Below are 15686 nucleotides of genomic sequence, written 5' to 3'. Positions count from 1 at the left end.
ATGTTGTGATTATAGAAAAACAAGAAGAGATAGCCTTGGACTTCTCAGAGAAATACTTGGTTAAAAAAAAAAAAAAGGAAAGAAAAAGAAAATGAGACCCTTAGCTGTTTACAGCACATTCTTCCATCACAGTGCCCATCAGTTGACAAGTGAATAACAAATATTTGCTGAATAAATAAACACTTGTTAGAAAGCCAGTGAGGGACCTCCCAGGTGGCACAGGTGGTTGAGTGCAGCGCTATGAAGCTGTCCACAGCCTCTGCAGGGCGAGTTCGATTCCCAGCCAGCCAAGCAGATAAGTACATGGCACAGCAGACCCCTCCTATCTCACCCGCTGCTCCCCTCAGCAGTGTATTTCATGTATTTCAGTCAGTCTGTATGTATAAATAAATCTTAAAAAAAAAGGAAGCCAGTGAGAAGGGAAAGAGATTTCAACCAAGATACAGCCACCTCTTAAAACTGTTCCTTACTCTATACTACTAAACTCTGTCAGGACAGATTGTATGTAAAATATTAAATTTCTTGGGAGTGTACATTTGCAAGATTATACAAATTTAATTTTTCTAGGCAACTTTGAGTCAGTAGAAGATACTGGAATTAAAATTGAAATCTATTGGTTAATTTACTGGTTATACAACTTACCTTAGCATATGTTTTTCAGTTTCTGCATCATAAAATTGTTAGGTTTTTAACTGTAATTTTAACTATACATATATATATATATGTGACATAAAGAGCATATTGTAAAAACCTAAATCTCTATAAATACTAGTCTAATTGTGATTGCAAATAATGTACTGTGATGCTATTTTTAAAAAGCCTTGATGGGAGGGAAGGATAAAATTTTAAAAAAGAATCCCCCCCTCCCCCCACTGCCCCGCATTCACCTTGATCTGTTCCTGAAAACAAAGGCTTCTGACTGTGAAGTCATCTCCCAGGAAACCATGGCAAAATGATCAGAGTAGAGTTTAGAGAAGGCACTGATTCTAATTAGGAAGAAACAATTAGTCAAATAAAGAACAAGGGGTAACTAATAGACAAGAAATCTTCAAAAATAGGCTGGAGCATCTTCACCAGTCATTTCAACTTTTAGGCCTTAATATTTTCAATATAATAAAGAAAGAAAGGTGAGTGGACAAGTTGGAAGGAAGAATGGGGAGATTGTGAGAGAAATGCTGGTAGTTCTCCAGTCTCTCAAAAAAAGATTTAAAAAAAAAGTATTTATTTATTTATTTTATTTATTTATACAAGCACTGGGTACAGTCAGAAGCGCGGGAGGGTGAGAGAATTCCCCAGAACCAGAGTGGGGAACAGAACAGGCAGACTGATGAAATGCACTGCTGAGGGGAGCAGCGGGCGGCAGGAGAGGTCTGCGCGCCATGTGGGACCCTGGCCGGTGGCCGGGGATCGAACCGGCGCTGCAGAGGCTGCGGGCAGCTTTGCAGCCCAGCGCTCAACCGCTGCACCACCAGGGGAGGCCCTCTCAAAAAAAGATTTAGATTAGATTAAGTTCTACAAATATCAAGAGTACCATTCACTTTGTTGTGTAGTTCGTCAGGGTGTCCAGATTATATATTGGTGCCTGAGTAGCCTGAGAAGCAGTTATAATCGTCAATATATTTAACTAAACCACTATGGTTCACTTTCATAATGAAAACAGTGACATTTCATAGAGGTTTTTTTAATTCTCCCAATGGCTTTAAGTATTTCAAATTGGTCAATTTTATGCCACCAGGATTTGAAGGAAAAGCTACCTTTCCATAAAAAAGTCTAAATTATCATCTTCAGATTTTATCTAATTTGCTTGGGGTACTAGGCAGCACCATGTAGTTGTGGTTTAGTAATGTAATGTCTGGTTTCTCTTCAACTAATCTAGAGAAAGCAAACATCTTCTTGCTGAAAATCAAATCAGGATTCACAATTACCATAATAACACCAGGCATTTGTAGAGCACCATGCTTTGAAGTTTGTGGTGTTCCCTGTGCTTTTATTACACATTATCTCCTTTGATCCTACCACCACTACAGGTAGAGGGAGAGATAGATAGTGCTCTATTTTACTTATAAATGGAAATGAAACTTTAAAGATTTCACAGCTTGTCAACTTTCTCTTGAAGTATTAAGCAGATAATCAGTCACAAAGTTCAACGATATCAAAACTGGGCTTCCTGCCCTTTCAGTCCTTATTTAATTTTGTGTATTAATATGTCCCTTAAATGACAATCTTTAAAAACCTCTGGTACATGAAATGGGCTGGCTTAATATAGTTATCTCCTAACTGCTTTCCCTAGTTGCTTGTAGACTAATCCTCTTTAGTCTAGTCTTCAGATTGTGACCAGGGCTGTCCTTAAAACACAAATGTAGTCATGTCAGTCTCTTTTGCACCCAAACCTCCAATAGCAGGCATCATTTCTAAAAGTGAGTCTACAACTCTTATTATAACCTATGAGACCCTCCAAGATCTATCTTCTAGGTCCCTTCTTTCACTCCTCACTACAAGGTAGCCAAGGCAGACACTGCTTCTTTCTCAAATACATCACTGGCACCCTGACAATGCACTTTTGTGCAGAATGCCAACCTTCTAGACAAAATTGTGATTTGTCCATCCAAATTTTCACTTCCAATTTTGAATGGCTGATTGATTTAAGTCTCAACTATCAGCTCTCCAGAGGTCTTCCATATCTAAAGCATCCCCACATTGTCCTCCTATTCTCTTACCTATATTCCTCCTAAATGTTCTTAAAATGGCTTATGGCACACTAATTTTATGGAATATCTTCACAGGCAAAAGTTTCAATCCCAACCAAAAAACTTCAACTGCTTCATCTTTTCAGCATTTTGGGAAACTTAAAGTTTCTTCTTTGTTGCCTTTTTTATCCTTTTCATTGATAAAATGTAATCAGTGACTTTCTCACTGATTATGTAAAATGATTTTTAAAAAACTCATTCTAATAATTAGACAACCATGCTGCTATGACTATAAAATGATCTCTAGGTTTTTTGCACCTGCACAGAGGAAGAAAAGTCATCCATGTTTAGAATACCATCAAAAAAAACTAGGATAAAGAAACTTGAGGGCAGAAAGTTACTCTGGTCACATTTTTAACAATCAGACCCTCAGTCTTATGCTTCATAGAACTTGGTCTTTCTTTACCTCTATATTAATACAAATTTTCATTAACAACTAGGTTTTATTTTACTGCTTTACAGTAAAGAGAGTGCTTTCATAAAAATTATCACATTTGTTCCTCATAATTACTCAGTAAGACAGGTGTTAATATTTATATATATTTTTTTTACATTCAAGCAGACTCGAGGCTCAATGAATGGCATAATCAAGAACCAAAGCAAGGACATTTCACTCTGTAATGCATCCCTTTTTCCATTAAATCATTCTGTCTCTTTGATTTCTAATGCAAAAAAAATTGTTCTGGTCATTTACTCAGCAATTCTTTTAAGCTTGCAGTGTTCAGGGAAATACTGAATGATAAACTGTTCCTTATAATTGCCAAATAGTCTAACAACCAAATAAATACATGCATACATATATACATACATACATCACAGCTCTAACTATCCGAAGTAAATCTATTCCAGTAGATCTTGAGAGTTTTATTTTTATTAAAGATTTATTTATTTATTTATTTATTTGTTTGTTTGTTTATTTATTTATTTATACAAGCACTGGGTACAGTCAGAGGTGCAGGAGGGTTAGAGAATTCACCAGAACCAGAGTGGGGAACAGAACAGTCAGACTGAAGAAATACACTGCCAAGGGGAGCAGCAGGCAGCAGAAGAGGTCTGCTCACCATGTGGGACCCTCACCCAGCAGCTGGGGATCGAACCTGCGCTGCAGAGGCTGTGGGCAGCTTCACAACCCAGCGTTCAACCGCTGCGCCACTGGGGAGGCCAGATCTTGAGAGTTTTAATGTCTGGCTATCAGGGAAAAAGTAATTAAACACTATGCTACTGTAAGAAGCTCAGTCCCTAAACAAGAATTGTCAGTAACTTTAGGACAGGCTGCTGTATTCACAATGTAAGGATGGCTTTAGCTGGATGCCTTTTGGGCTTCTGGCATTTTAAATATGACCATAATACACCATGTATTTTGGATTTAATGGAAAGTGATTTTATCCCCTGATTCTGTCTTCTGTAGAAACAGATATTAATTGTAGAAAACCCAGACATGTTTAAGTTATTTTATAATGGTTTTAAATGGACATTTTCATACCTGCAAATATTACACATTTACAGTCACAATAACAGAAGACTTCTGGTGCTCATCCACAGGCAAATTTCTTGCCCATCTGAGATCACACAAGGCTGAGATTTCCCACCCTGTGACTATTTCTAGATAATGGTTTCTGAGAAGAAATGATGAAGTGTAACTGTTGCTATGAGACCCTTCTGGGCCTTTTCCCCTCCCTCAGCAACTGAGAAGACACCAAGTTGCAGATGATGGAACTAACCTTCATAGAGTTTTGATTCCTTTGAAACTGTGATTTCCTGACTAAGGGGATTTCTCTTTCTGATCCCCTACATTCTATCCCCACTGAAAAAGCATACAAGGAGACAAAAGTTAAAGAGTGAGAATGAACAGCATGCTTTCTTGTTTTAACCCATTTTTATAATCATTGGTGACTATGGTAATAAGGTACAAGATTTCTTAAAATTAGTTATTCCAGACTTAGTTTTAATTCCATAATACCCATCTCTTTCACATTTTTCTACTTGTTTTCACTCTTTAACTTTGAACATCAGAGAACTTTTCTATAAGCATAATCTAGAATGCAAAGTAAACTATGTGTTAAGAGAACATCAGATCAGTTTCTATTCTTCCTAGGATTCTTTTTTTTTTAATAATAAATTTTATTTTTATATTTCCCCATACAACTGCACATGCCCCATTCTGACCCCAATCCCTCCCCTCCCGGCCCCCACCCCCCAAAAAGTGTCTCTGGTTCATAGTTTTTTGTTGATTTTGATTTTCACTTTCTTATAGTTATTCATTTTCCTGATCCCTTATTTAAGTTTTCTAGATTCCTGCTATAAGTGAGACCATCCGGTATTTTTCTTTTTCTTTTTGGTTTATTTCGCTGAGCATGATCCCTTCCAGTGCCATCCATGTTGCTGCAAATTGCATGTGTTTATCTTTTTTGAATGCTGAGTAATATTCCATGGTATATATGTACCACATCTTCTTGATCCAGTCATCTATTTTTGAGCATTTGGGATGTTTCCAAAGCTTAGCTATTGTAAATAGTGCTGCTATAAACATAGGGGTGCAGGTGTTCTTTGGAATTTATGTTTCTGTGTCCTTTGGGTAAATACCTCTTCCTAGGATTCTTAAACCTGATTCACCAGTTTAGCACAGCAAGATGGTAGGATATCTCCTTTATTGATGGGCACAATAAGTTGAAGAGCAACAAAAGAGGAAAAATAGGTATACAGGCACACATTAACATTCTACATTTTAAGCCATGAAATGTGACATATTTTGTATCCTCCCAAAAAGGGCACAAGAGACAATGGAGACATAGTAGAGACTAGTTATCACCTAGTCGCCTCCAGAAAGGAACAAAGACGGTGCAATCTTAAGAGCTACACACTCAGTAGTGATGAAAAGTTTATTCTCTGAATACAGACTATTTACTGAGTTACTCTGAGCATGTAATTTATTTATGCTTCAATTTTCTCATTTATAAAGTGAGCACAATAGCAGATAATTTGCACAGCTGTTTTGAAAATTAATGAGTTGTTTTGAAAAATAACACATGTAAAGTGTTTAGAAAGACCCAAGACACTATCTAAAACTTATTTGGTATTGTCTCCTTTTTTTTTTTAAGATTTATTATTTATACAAGAACCAGGGTACAGGTCAGATGCCTGGGAGGGTGAGAGGATTCACCAGAAATAGAGCAGGGAACAGAACAGGCAGACTGATGAAATACACTCTGAGGGGAGCAGCAGATGAGACAGGAGAAGTCTGCTCACCATGTGGGTTGCTCTGAGGCTGGCGGGGATAGAACTGGCACTGCAGAGGCTGCGGACAGCTTCACAGTGCCGCACTCAACCCCCTGTGCCACCAGGGAGGAGCTGGTATTGTCTCCTTTTAACTAAACTCCATACTAGTCTAATACAAGCTGAATGCTCTAAAAGATGGGGAAGATTTTGTAAGAAGACAAAGGACTGAGTTTTTGAGCAAGTTCCACAAACACATTGAACTTAGAACATTGGAGTAAATATGCTGCAAACATTTTATGATGTTATGGTTGACTAGAGGCCTATAGAACTCTTCATTTTTTGTGGTTCATATTTGTTTTTCTTCCCATGGAACACTACCTCTAAGTGATGGTGATTGTCTAAATTGAAATCGAACTTGCAATTAACCCTATTAACATTCATTTTAAAAAGTTTTACCCTTGTACACTAAGATAGAGGAGGGCAACTTCTTAAAGCAGAACTTTTTTTTTTTAAGATTTATTTATTTATTTATTTGTTTATTTATACAAGCACTGGGTACAGTCAGAAGCACAGGAGGGTGAGAGAATTCACCAGAGCCAGAGCAGAGAACAGAACAGGCAGACTGACGAAATACACTGCTGAGGGGAGCAGTGGGTGGCAGGAGAGGTCTGCGTGCCATGTGGGACCCTCACCTGGCAGCTGGGGATCAAACCAGCACTGCGGAGGCTGTGGGCAGCTTCGCAACCCAGCGCTCAACCACTCAGCACCGGGGAGGCCCAAGCAGAACTTCTTTGTTGCTGATAAAAGTCTGTTTTTCTAGTTATTCAAATATGTAACCTCAGTGTCATGTTTTGGTAGTTTATTTGATACTGTACATGCATCTCCCTCCTTCAAGCAGAATCAGTGGTCAAACCTAGCCAAATATTTCATACTGGAGACTTTTCCAGTCTTTTCCTGTTACCATTTTATAAACCAGGCCCTCATCTCATTGCTTCATTGCTCTGGATATTCTACCACACATTTTGCTATCAATGAACCTCACTTCACACTTGCTAAACAGAAGAGTTGATTTTTATTTTCCTTTCAAGGATACAGATTTCAGAGAATAGCTATTTGGGTTCATTCTACCACTAATTGTTACTTTAATTGTTTACAAAGAAACAATTAAAGTAACATAGTGGAAACTATATTCCTAATATAAGCCACCCATGTAAATTTAAACATATGTATAGATACATCTATCTATCTATATCACTATCTACATTTTTCTATCTACCTACCTACATATCTATTTACCTATCTACCTGTCATTTATTTGGTCATTTCTTTCTAGAAGCTAGTGTTTCCTCATCAACAGATATTCACACTAGCATCAAAATGGATGATGGATATTAGCAGTGAGTTTAGACCAAGAAGTAATTTCTGATTTTAAGATCAGTGTGCAATTAATAAAATTTTGGAATGGATATCATGTTTACATTTTTAACAGATGCTATTTCTGACTTGATGCATACCTATTTTGAATCTTATAAGGGCCTCCACAGTGTGTGTACACACACACACAACACAGAAAGAAAACAAGTGGGAGGAATATGCTTGTCAGCTTCAATTTTGTATGCATAAAGATGCAGAGAGAAGAGATTGAAAAATGTAGGAGCAAAGAGACAGGAAATGTCAAGCTTGATAGGTTATGTCTAGGGAAAAAATTTACTCTAAAAATAAGTCTTACCATTTAACCTGCTGGTGCTAATTTGATTTTATATTCAACGTGAAAATGTTGTGTCTATCAGCGATTATATCTAGTTTGTTATTTTACCAAGTCAAGACTTTGGTTGCTCAGTGAAGTTCAGCACTTCAAGGCTCTAATTCTGTGATTGTGATTCATGCCAGATTTTAAAGAATTGTTTGAATATATCTGTCCCACACACTATTTTGTCGCTTCTATTGCCCAAAGTTTCCTATGACTTAAAAGCTATAACCATAATGAATCTCTGGTGTCTAGGCTAAAAGCTGTTTTTCTTCCTTAAAGGATGACTCATGAAAATCAACCCCAACAAAACATAAAGCATCATGCCTTCAAACTTTTTTGTTGTTGTTGTTTGCTTCTCTGCATGATTTGTAGGCTGAAAATAAGAGTGGTAAAATGATGTTGGTCTGCATCAGGGCCAAACTCTCCCCTGCCATTGTCCCTCAACCTATCTTCCCTTAGGCATGAGTTGATGTTTCCAGTCTGTAAAAGGTGTCCTATTGGAATACTTCACCTTTGAGTGACACCTAGTTTTCCCCAACACATTTAATTTGCTGTACTCCTCTTGTTTCTTTGTTCTTGACGCTCATAATGTAATACCTCTACTGTTAACCCTGCCCAGGGAGGGACTGCACCTTCCTTTTCCTTGTGCCCCTAACACATATAGATGTCCCTGTCCCACTTAGCCCAAATATCCTTAGAGTTCCTATCATATCTGTATGTAATTAGGTTATATTAAAAATAGCAAGTTAGTTTATTTAGTTTATGGCAAAACCTTGCTGAGTATAAATTTTAGGCAATATTCCTTTCTTTACACTCCTGAAATGTACTGAACTTATCTTGATTATGACACTTGTGACACTGTTTTGTCCATTGACTATATCCTTGGAAAATGGAGTGTCTTACTATTCTTTGCATTCTCAGATTTCTCACATACTATTGCTGTGGCAGATGTTTATAGAATAAAGAAATATATGATTGAATGATTCAGTTATATTTTAACAACTAGTCTTTTATTACTGCTGTCTTGATATTTTGATATTAACTTTATTTTTAGAATATTCTAAACATTTAAGTTTTCTTATCAGGCTGAAATTTGGTAAAATGACTATTTTCAAATTCATATTTCATTTTAAGAAAATTTCCTACTTATTACTTGCTAAAAATTAAATAAAGCTACCTATTGAGTCTCCTTTTCAGTCTCCTACTGAGTGGATATATTGTGTCTAATTAGTTTAAATTGTTAAATTAACATTTAATGACTATAATTCTTAAAATTATGTAGGTAATCACATTGATATTATTTTAATATTCTCAGAAGAATATTAACTTGCAAACATCTTTAAAGGATTTCAAAACCTATTTCAAATAAATTAAGTCATCTTTGGACATACTGAGACACACAAGAATTTAAATTTTTTTTTAAGTAAAAGTTTTCAGATAAATTATAGTCACACTTATTGTCATAAACTAAACACATTCATATAACAGGAAAAATCTGAAAAGTCAGAATCTTATAAAAGTTGAATTGCCATGTATTCATTATCAGTAATAATAATAATAATAATAATAATAATAATAAATGTAAAGTCATTCACAGTCCATCTTTAAAGGTTGAATTTTTTTTATAATAAATTTTATTTTTATATGCCCATACAATTTCAACCCCCCCATTTTGACCCCAATCCCTCCCCTCCCTCCACCCCCCCCCAAAGTGTCTCTGGTTCATAGATTTTTGTTGATTTTGATTTTCACTTTCTTATAGTTATTCATTTTCCTGGTCCCTTATTTAAGTTTTCTAGATTCCTGCTATGAGTGAGACCATCCGGTATTTTTCTTTTTCTTTCTGGCTTATTTCGCTGAGCATGATCCCCTCCAGCGCCATCCATGTTGCTGCAAATTGCATGTGTTTATCTTTTTTGAATGCTGAGTAATATTCCATGGTATATATGTACCACATCTTCTTGATCCAGTCATCTATTTTTGGGCATTTGGGCTGTTTCCAAAGCTTAGCTATTGTAAATAGTGCTGCTATAAACATAGGGGTGCAGGTGTTCTTTGGAATTGATGTTTCTGTGTCCTTTGGGTAAATACCTAGGAGTGGAATTGCTGGATCATATGGAAGCTCTATGTTTAGTAGGTCCAGAAATCTCCACACAGCTCTCCATAGTGGTTGGACCAGTCTGCACTCCCACCAACAGTGCAGTAGAGTTCCTTTTTCTCCACACCCTCGCCAACATTTGTTGTTGCTAGTTTTTTTAATATGTGCCATTCTCACTGGTGTAAGATGGTATCTCATGGTAGTTTTGATTTGCATTTCCCTGATTACAAGTGATGTTGAACATTTTTTCATATGCCTGTTGGCCATTTGCATTTCCTCTTCAGAGAAGTTTCTTTTTAGCTCTTCTGCCCATTTTTTGACTGGATTATTTTCTTTGTTGTTGAGTCTCATCAGCTCTTTGCAGATTTTTGTGATCAGTCCTTTATCATTAGTGTTGTGTGCAAAAAATGTTCTCCCAGTCGGTGGGGTTTCTCTTTGTTTTTGTTATTGTCTCTTTTGCTGTGCAGAAGCTCTTTAATTTGATGTAGTCCCAGCTGTTTATCTTTGCCTTCACTATCACTGCTTGGGTGATGTGTCTGTAAAGATGTCTTTGATGTGCAAATCACATAGTGTTTCGCCTATATTTCCTTCTATGTATTTTATGGTTTCAGGTTTTATGTCTAGTTCTTTAATCCATTTTGAGTTGGTTTTTGTGTATGGTGTGAGGTAGTAGTCAAGCTTCATTCTTTTGCATGTAGCGGCCCAGTTTTCCCAGCACCATTTATTGAACAGACTTTCTTTGCTCCAATGCATATTCTTTGCTCCTTTGTCAAATATTAGTTGACCATAAATCTGTGGGTTTATTTCTGGATTTTCTATTCGATTCCATTGGTCTGTGTGTCTGTTCTTGTTCCAATACCATGCAGTTTTGATGATTATGGCTTTGTAGTATAGCCTGAAATCTGGGAGTGTGATCCCTCCATTCAAAGGTTGTATTTTTTAACATCATCAAAGAAGAGTCATTTTTTTCCCCAAATGTGGAAGTATCATTAAATATATATCAAGCTATCCCTTAAATCTTGTTGATTAATTACACATTGCTAATCTTTCAAATCAATCTCTTGCTTTCTGATTCCTCAGCCTAAACTCAACATAATAAAAAAGAATCTTATTTTTTATTTATAGAACATTGGTTTACAATACTGTACATGGTTTAGGGATCTAGGTTAATAAATCTTAATATGTATGTTAACACACCATATCCAGCACTAGTGTACCCATAGTTTACCACCATAATCCATTTACCCTTTCCCTCCTTTGCTCCACACCCTTTCCCTATGGCAGTCTTAATTTTATACTCAGATTTCTGGGGTTTGCTTGGGTTTACTTTTGTTTGCTATTTTTTTTTGTTTCTTTATATTCTACATATGAGCTAAATCATCTAGTATTTGTCTTTCTCCTTCTGACTTATTTCAGTCAGCATAATTTCCTTTAGTCCCAACCATGTAGTTGCAAATGGTGAAGCTTCGTCTTTTTAATTTTTTTATTATTATTTTTTGTAGCTGAGTAGTATTCCACCGTGTGTATATACCACACATTCATAACCACTCATCTGTCCTCGGGCATTAGGTGTTTATATAACTAGACATTGTAAACAGTGCTGCAATGAACATAGGAATGTATATGTCCCTCTGCATTAGTGCCTTTGCATTTCATGGGTAGACATCTAGGAGTGGAATTGCTGGGTCATTTGGTCGATTTATTTTTAATATTTTAAGAAACCTCCATATTGTTTTCCACAAGGGCCAGATCTCCCACCCCCAAGGGTGTTAGTAGGTTTCTCTTTTTCCATATCCTCGCCAACACTTGCTGTTTCTAGAATTTTTGATATGAGACATTCTCATGGGTTTAAAGTAGTTTTGATTTCCACTTTCCTGGTCTTTCCTGGTATACTGGCAGTGGTCCTTTCTAGATTTTTCTTTGATATCTAAAATTGTTAAGTCCTTAAGGATATGATTCATGAAACTCAAGGACATTCCTTTCACATATAAATATTTGTTGACATCAGAGATGTTTTGAGGAACAGCTGATATATTTAAGAGTAGTTTTAAAAACATACAAAATGTCCAATTATGGGATGTGAGGGAACACTGGGGAGTTTTAAAGGCAAAAGAAAAAGTTTTAAAGGAAAAAGAAAAATACTGGATGTCTCTGGTCTATAGTTGCCTGTTGATTTTGATTTTTACTTTATTATAATTAGTTTTTTCCTGTTCCCTTATTTGGGTTTTCTAAATTCCTGCTATGAGTGAGACCATCTGGTATTTTTCTTTCTTTCTGGCTTATTTCATGGAGCATGAGTCCTTCCAGCTCCATCCATGTTGCTGTAAATGGCCTGAGTTTATTTTTTTTTGATTGCTGAGTAATATTCCATTGTGTATATATACATCTTCTTGATCCAGTCATCTATTTTTGGGCATTTGAGTTTTTTCCATAGCATACCTATTGTAAATAGTGCTGCAATAAACATAGGGGTGCAGGTGTCCGTTTGAATTAATGTTTTTGTGTCCTTTGGGTAGATACCTAGGAGTTGAATTGCTAGATCATATAGATAACACTACAGTGGGGGGAGAAGAGAGTAAGATAAAACAAGGGTGGTGGGAATTTTATGGGGGCTAGAAGATGAAAATGCATATATTGTACAAAAATGAAAAATGATGTAAAATATATAAAATAAAAATAAATAAATAAAAATACTGGATGTTTTCACTCATAGGAGGAATATAGGGGAACCAAATAAGGCATTAGGGAAAAATAACAATAACAAAACATAACAAAATAAAACAAAAATAAACAGACAACTATAAATCAGAGATATTCTTCAGGGATGGGGAGGGAAAAGCACAAGGGACTATGGTCATAGTGCGCAGGTGAACTGGTAGTGGAAATTCTATGGGGACTACACCTAAGAAAAGAAAACAGGGCCTTCCCAGTGGCACAGCCAGTTGAGTGCTGCTGCGCTGTGAAGCTGTCTGCAGCCTCCGTAGCATGGGTTTAATGCCCTGCAGGCCAGGGAGAAACCCACATGGTGCCGCAGACCTCTCCTGTCGCACCCGCTGCTCCTCTCAGCAGTGTATTTCAGTTAATCTGCCTATTCTGTTCCCCACTCTGTCTCAGGTGAATCCCCTCACCCTCCTGTGCCTCTGGCCTGTACCCCAGCTCTTGTATAAAAATAAATCTTAAAAAAAAAAGCAAACATTGTAAAAAAATGAACAATTTGGTAATATATACATATGAATAAAATAAATAAAAAAAATAACTGTTTCTGCTTTAAGAATAATGAAACACCATTGAAATATTATAAGCAGGGGGTTGAAACCATTAGATTTTTAATTTGAAAGTATATTTCTAACTGAAATATGGGAAATAAACAGAAGGGAGAGATGAGTGAATGAATAAAGTCATTGTCCCAGGTGGCAGATGATGAGATTCTGTTGAAAGAAATAGAAATTAATTCAGAATATACTGGAGATGAGATGCATAGTGTTGGGACACTGAGATTCATCTAGTGTTGGGGATATTTTTAGAGAATAAAGAAAAAGAAAATGCCCTATGTGTTTCTAGCTGGTACAAGTGGCTACATGGTGGTGACATTTATCACACTGGACACAGGAAGAGGATCAGAATTGGGAGCAAAGAATGCAAACTAAAAAAACACTCACATTGAATTTGTGCTGATGCTGAGATTCACAAATGAAAAGATCATGTAGGATTTTAGCTATAGAAACCAGAATGATAGAGAAAGATCTTAGATAGAGATCAGAATTTGTAAGTCACATGATCCTAACTCGATTGAGGCAGAGAGTACTGAAAAATGAAGTAAAAGATGGAATCCAACTCCAAGATACCTACATGGGTTTTTGAACATACAAGGGTTAATCAAGTGGTGTGATTAAACCCATAGTGGACCCCTGAAAATACACATGGTCTGGTATTACTAGCATAAAGTAAGGGGAAGTCGTGGAAATATACATGGTAAATTGATGTAGGATTTAAGGATATGTTGCTATCAAAGGAAACTTGCATAGGAGTCTGAATGCCATCTTGTAGGTAAAGTGGAATGATAGAAAATTATCGGCTAAGAAGATACACTGCCAGATTTATAGTTTAGATAGCACACACTATGGGGTGGATGCAAGTGCAACAAGATTAGATTGAGGAAAACCTGATAAGAAGCTATTGAATTCTTCTGGACAAACTGATGAGAGAGGGGATAGCTAGAGTAGGAAGCAGACAGGAAAGTATTTAGAAAACACAACTGTCAGGATATGGAGAGTAAAAAGTAAGATACTATGTCATACCTTGCAGGTATATAATTTTGACAACTAAGCACATTAGAGTGTCATTTATGGAAGATGGCATATTTGAGGAAGATGGAAAATACCCATTCTGGATATTTGATGGTGAGAAGAGTGCATGGTAGTCAAGGAAATATGACTAACCAACATTTAGATACATGAATGAGTAAACTTACCAGGATATGGTTTGGATGGAGAGAATTATTTATGAGTCTTCAGCACATAAGTTATAAAGTCAGAGAGTTCATGAAATTGCATAATAAGCACCAAGAAAGCAGTGGGTCAGATAATTTACAGGGAAACATGGATTTCAAGGATTTGAGAGTTTAGGTTGAAACGGAGATGGCCAAAAGTGAAAACAAAACAAAACAAACAAACAAAAAAACAGTTGTTGAAGAGAAATAGAAGAATCCAAAATTTTTCAGGAGTATGAGGTAAAGCGTATCAGATGCAGAAAAGCAGCACTGAATTTGAAAGTTTGGTGTGAGGGACATTTGCATGTCTCCTGTCTCATGAAGGTTTCCAAATCTCTTTATGATATTGGGATTGTACTAAATTAATAAGAGGGAGTTCTAATCTGCTGTAATGGTATAAACCCACCACATCCTATTCCTTTTATTAATTTATTTTTAAAGATTTATTTATTTATACAAGAACCGGGGTACAGGCTAGATGCACGGGAGGGTGAGAGGATTCACCAGAGACAGAGAGGGGAACAGGAAAGGCAGACTGACGAAATACACTGCTGAGGGGAGCCACAGGAGAGGTCTGCTGCGCCAAGTGGGATGCTCGCCGGCCGGCCTGGATCAAACCAGCGCTGCAGAGGCTGCAGACAGCTTCACAGTGCGGGACTCAACCGCCTGTGCCACCAGGGAGGCCAGCATTCTATTCCTTATATATAAAACAATCTATATTTAAAAATTCAAAACATCTACTACCTAGGAACTCCAAAAGGTAAATAAAAATAGGTGGCATGTGGAAGAGTCTAAATGTGTCAGGAGCTACTGACAAGGGGGTGAACTTTCCATCTCTATTTGAGGCTTAATTTTCATGAGCAGATGCTGGTCTCACAATGGCACAGAAGCTGTTGACTAAAATCTCAACACAAACTGTAGTTTTCATACAGAGGAACTAGGAAATGAACTTCTCTGGATGGGACTATCATAGATGATTATTACAGGTTCCATTGTTCTAGTATTAAAAAAGAGCACTTATCTGAGACTCAGGAGACTCCATTCTAACCCCGGGGCTTAATAATTTAGATCTGTTTAATTCAACCTCTAATCATTTATGTTACCCTGTGGAAAAATAATGGCTATTATGACACTTTCCTGTCTAATTTATCAGAACTGTGATAAATATCAAATGCAGCAGTGTACACAAGAGCACTTTAAAATATCATAAATTTTTACTTAAATATAAGTCATCAGTATTACTCATATTTACATGTCTGTTGATTTAAAATCTTTGACATTTTTACAATATGGGTCCATATTCCAGACACTGCCTGAACAGTGTCCAAGTTCAGATAATTATCTTGACTTAGTTTATCTCAGCACATTTAATGCAATTGCTATTTG

At 36.6% G+C, this 15686-nt stretch overlaps 1 protein-coding gene across 6 annotated transcripts in view; it reads right to left on the bottom strand.

Moving 5' to 3' along the window:
- HCRTR2 (hypocretin receptor 2) overlaps positions 1-15686 on the bottom strand; it is a 225067-nt gene that overhangs the window by 131569 nt on the left and 77812 nt on the right. For 2 of the 6 annotated variants that reach the window (XM_054698882.1, XM_054698877.1), the window contains exon 1: positions 643-679. The exons of 3 other annotated variants lie outside the window; for them this stretch is intronic. The gene's annotated coding sequence lies outside the window, so the exon portion shown is untranslated. Of the gene's footprint in view, positions 1-642; positions 680-887; positions 918-15686 lie in introns of those variants that run through there. One more of the 6 variants, XM_037519878.2, reaches the window with a different exon arrangement.

The sequence above is a fragment of the Talpa occidentalis genome, unplaced genomic scaffold, assembly GCF_014898055.3.
Source record: "Talpa occidentalis isolate TD23 unplaced genomic scaffold, MPIMG_talOcc4v2.1 talOcc4.2, whole genome shotgun sequence".
In the NCBI taxonomy this organism is placed as follows: Eukaryota; Metazoa; Chordata; class Mammalia; order Eulipotyphla; family Talpidae; genus Talpa; species Talpa occidentalis.
Note: the sequence above shows the minus strand (reverse complement) of the source record. Positions and strands in the feature narration are given on the sequence as shown.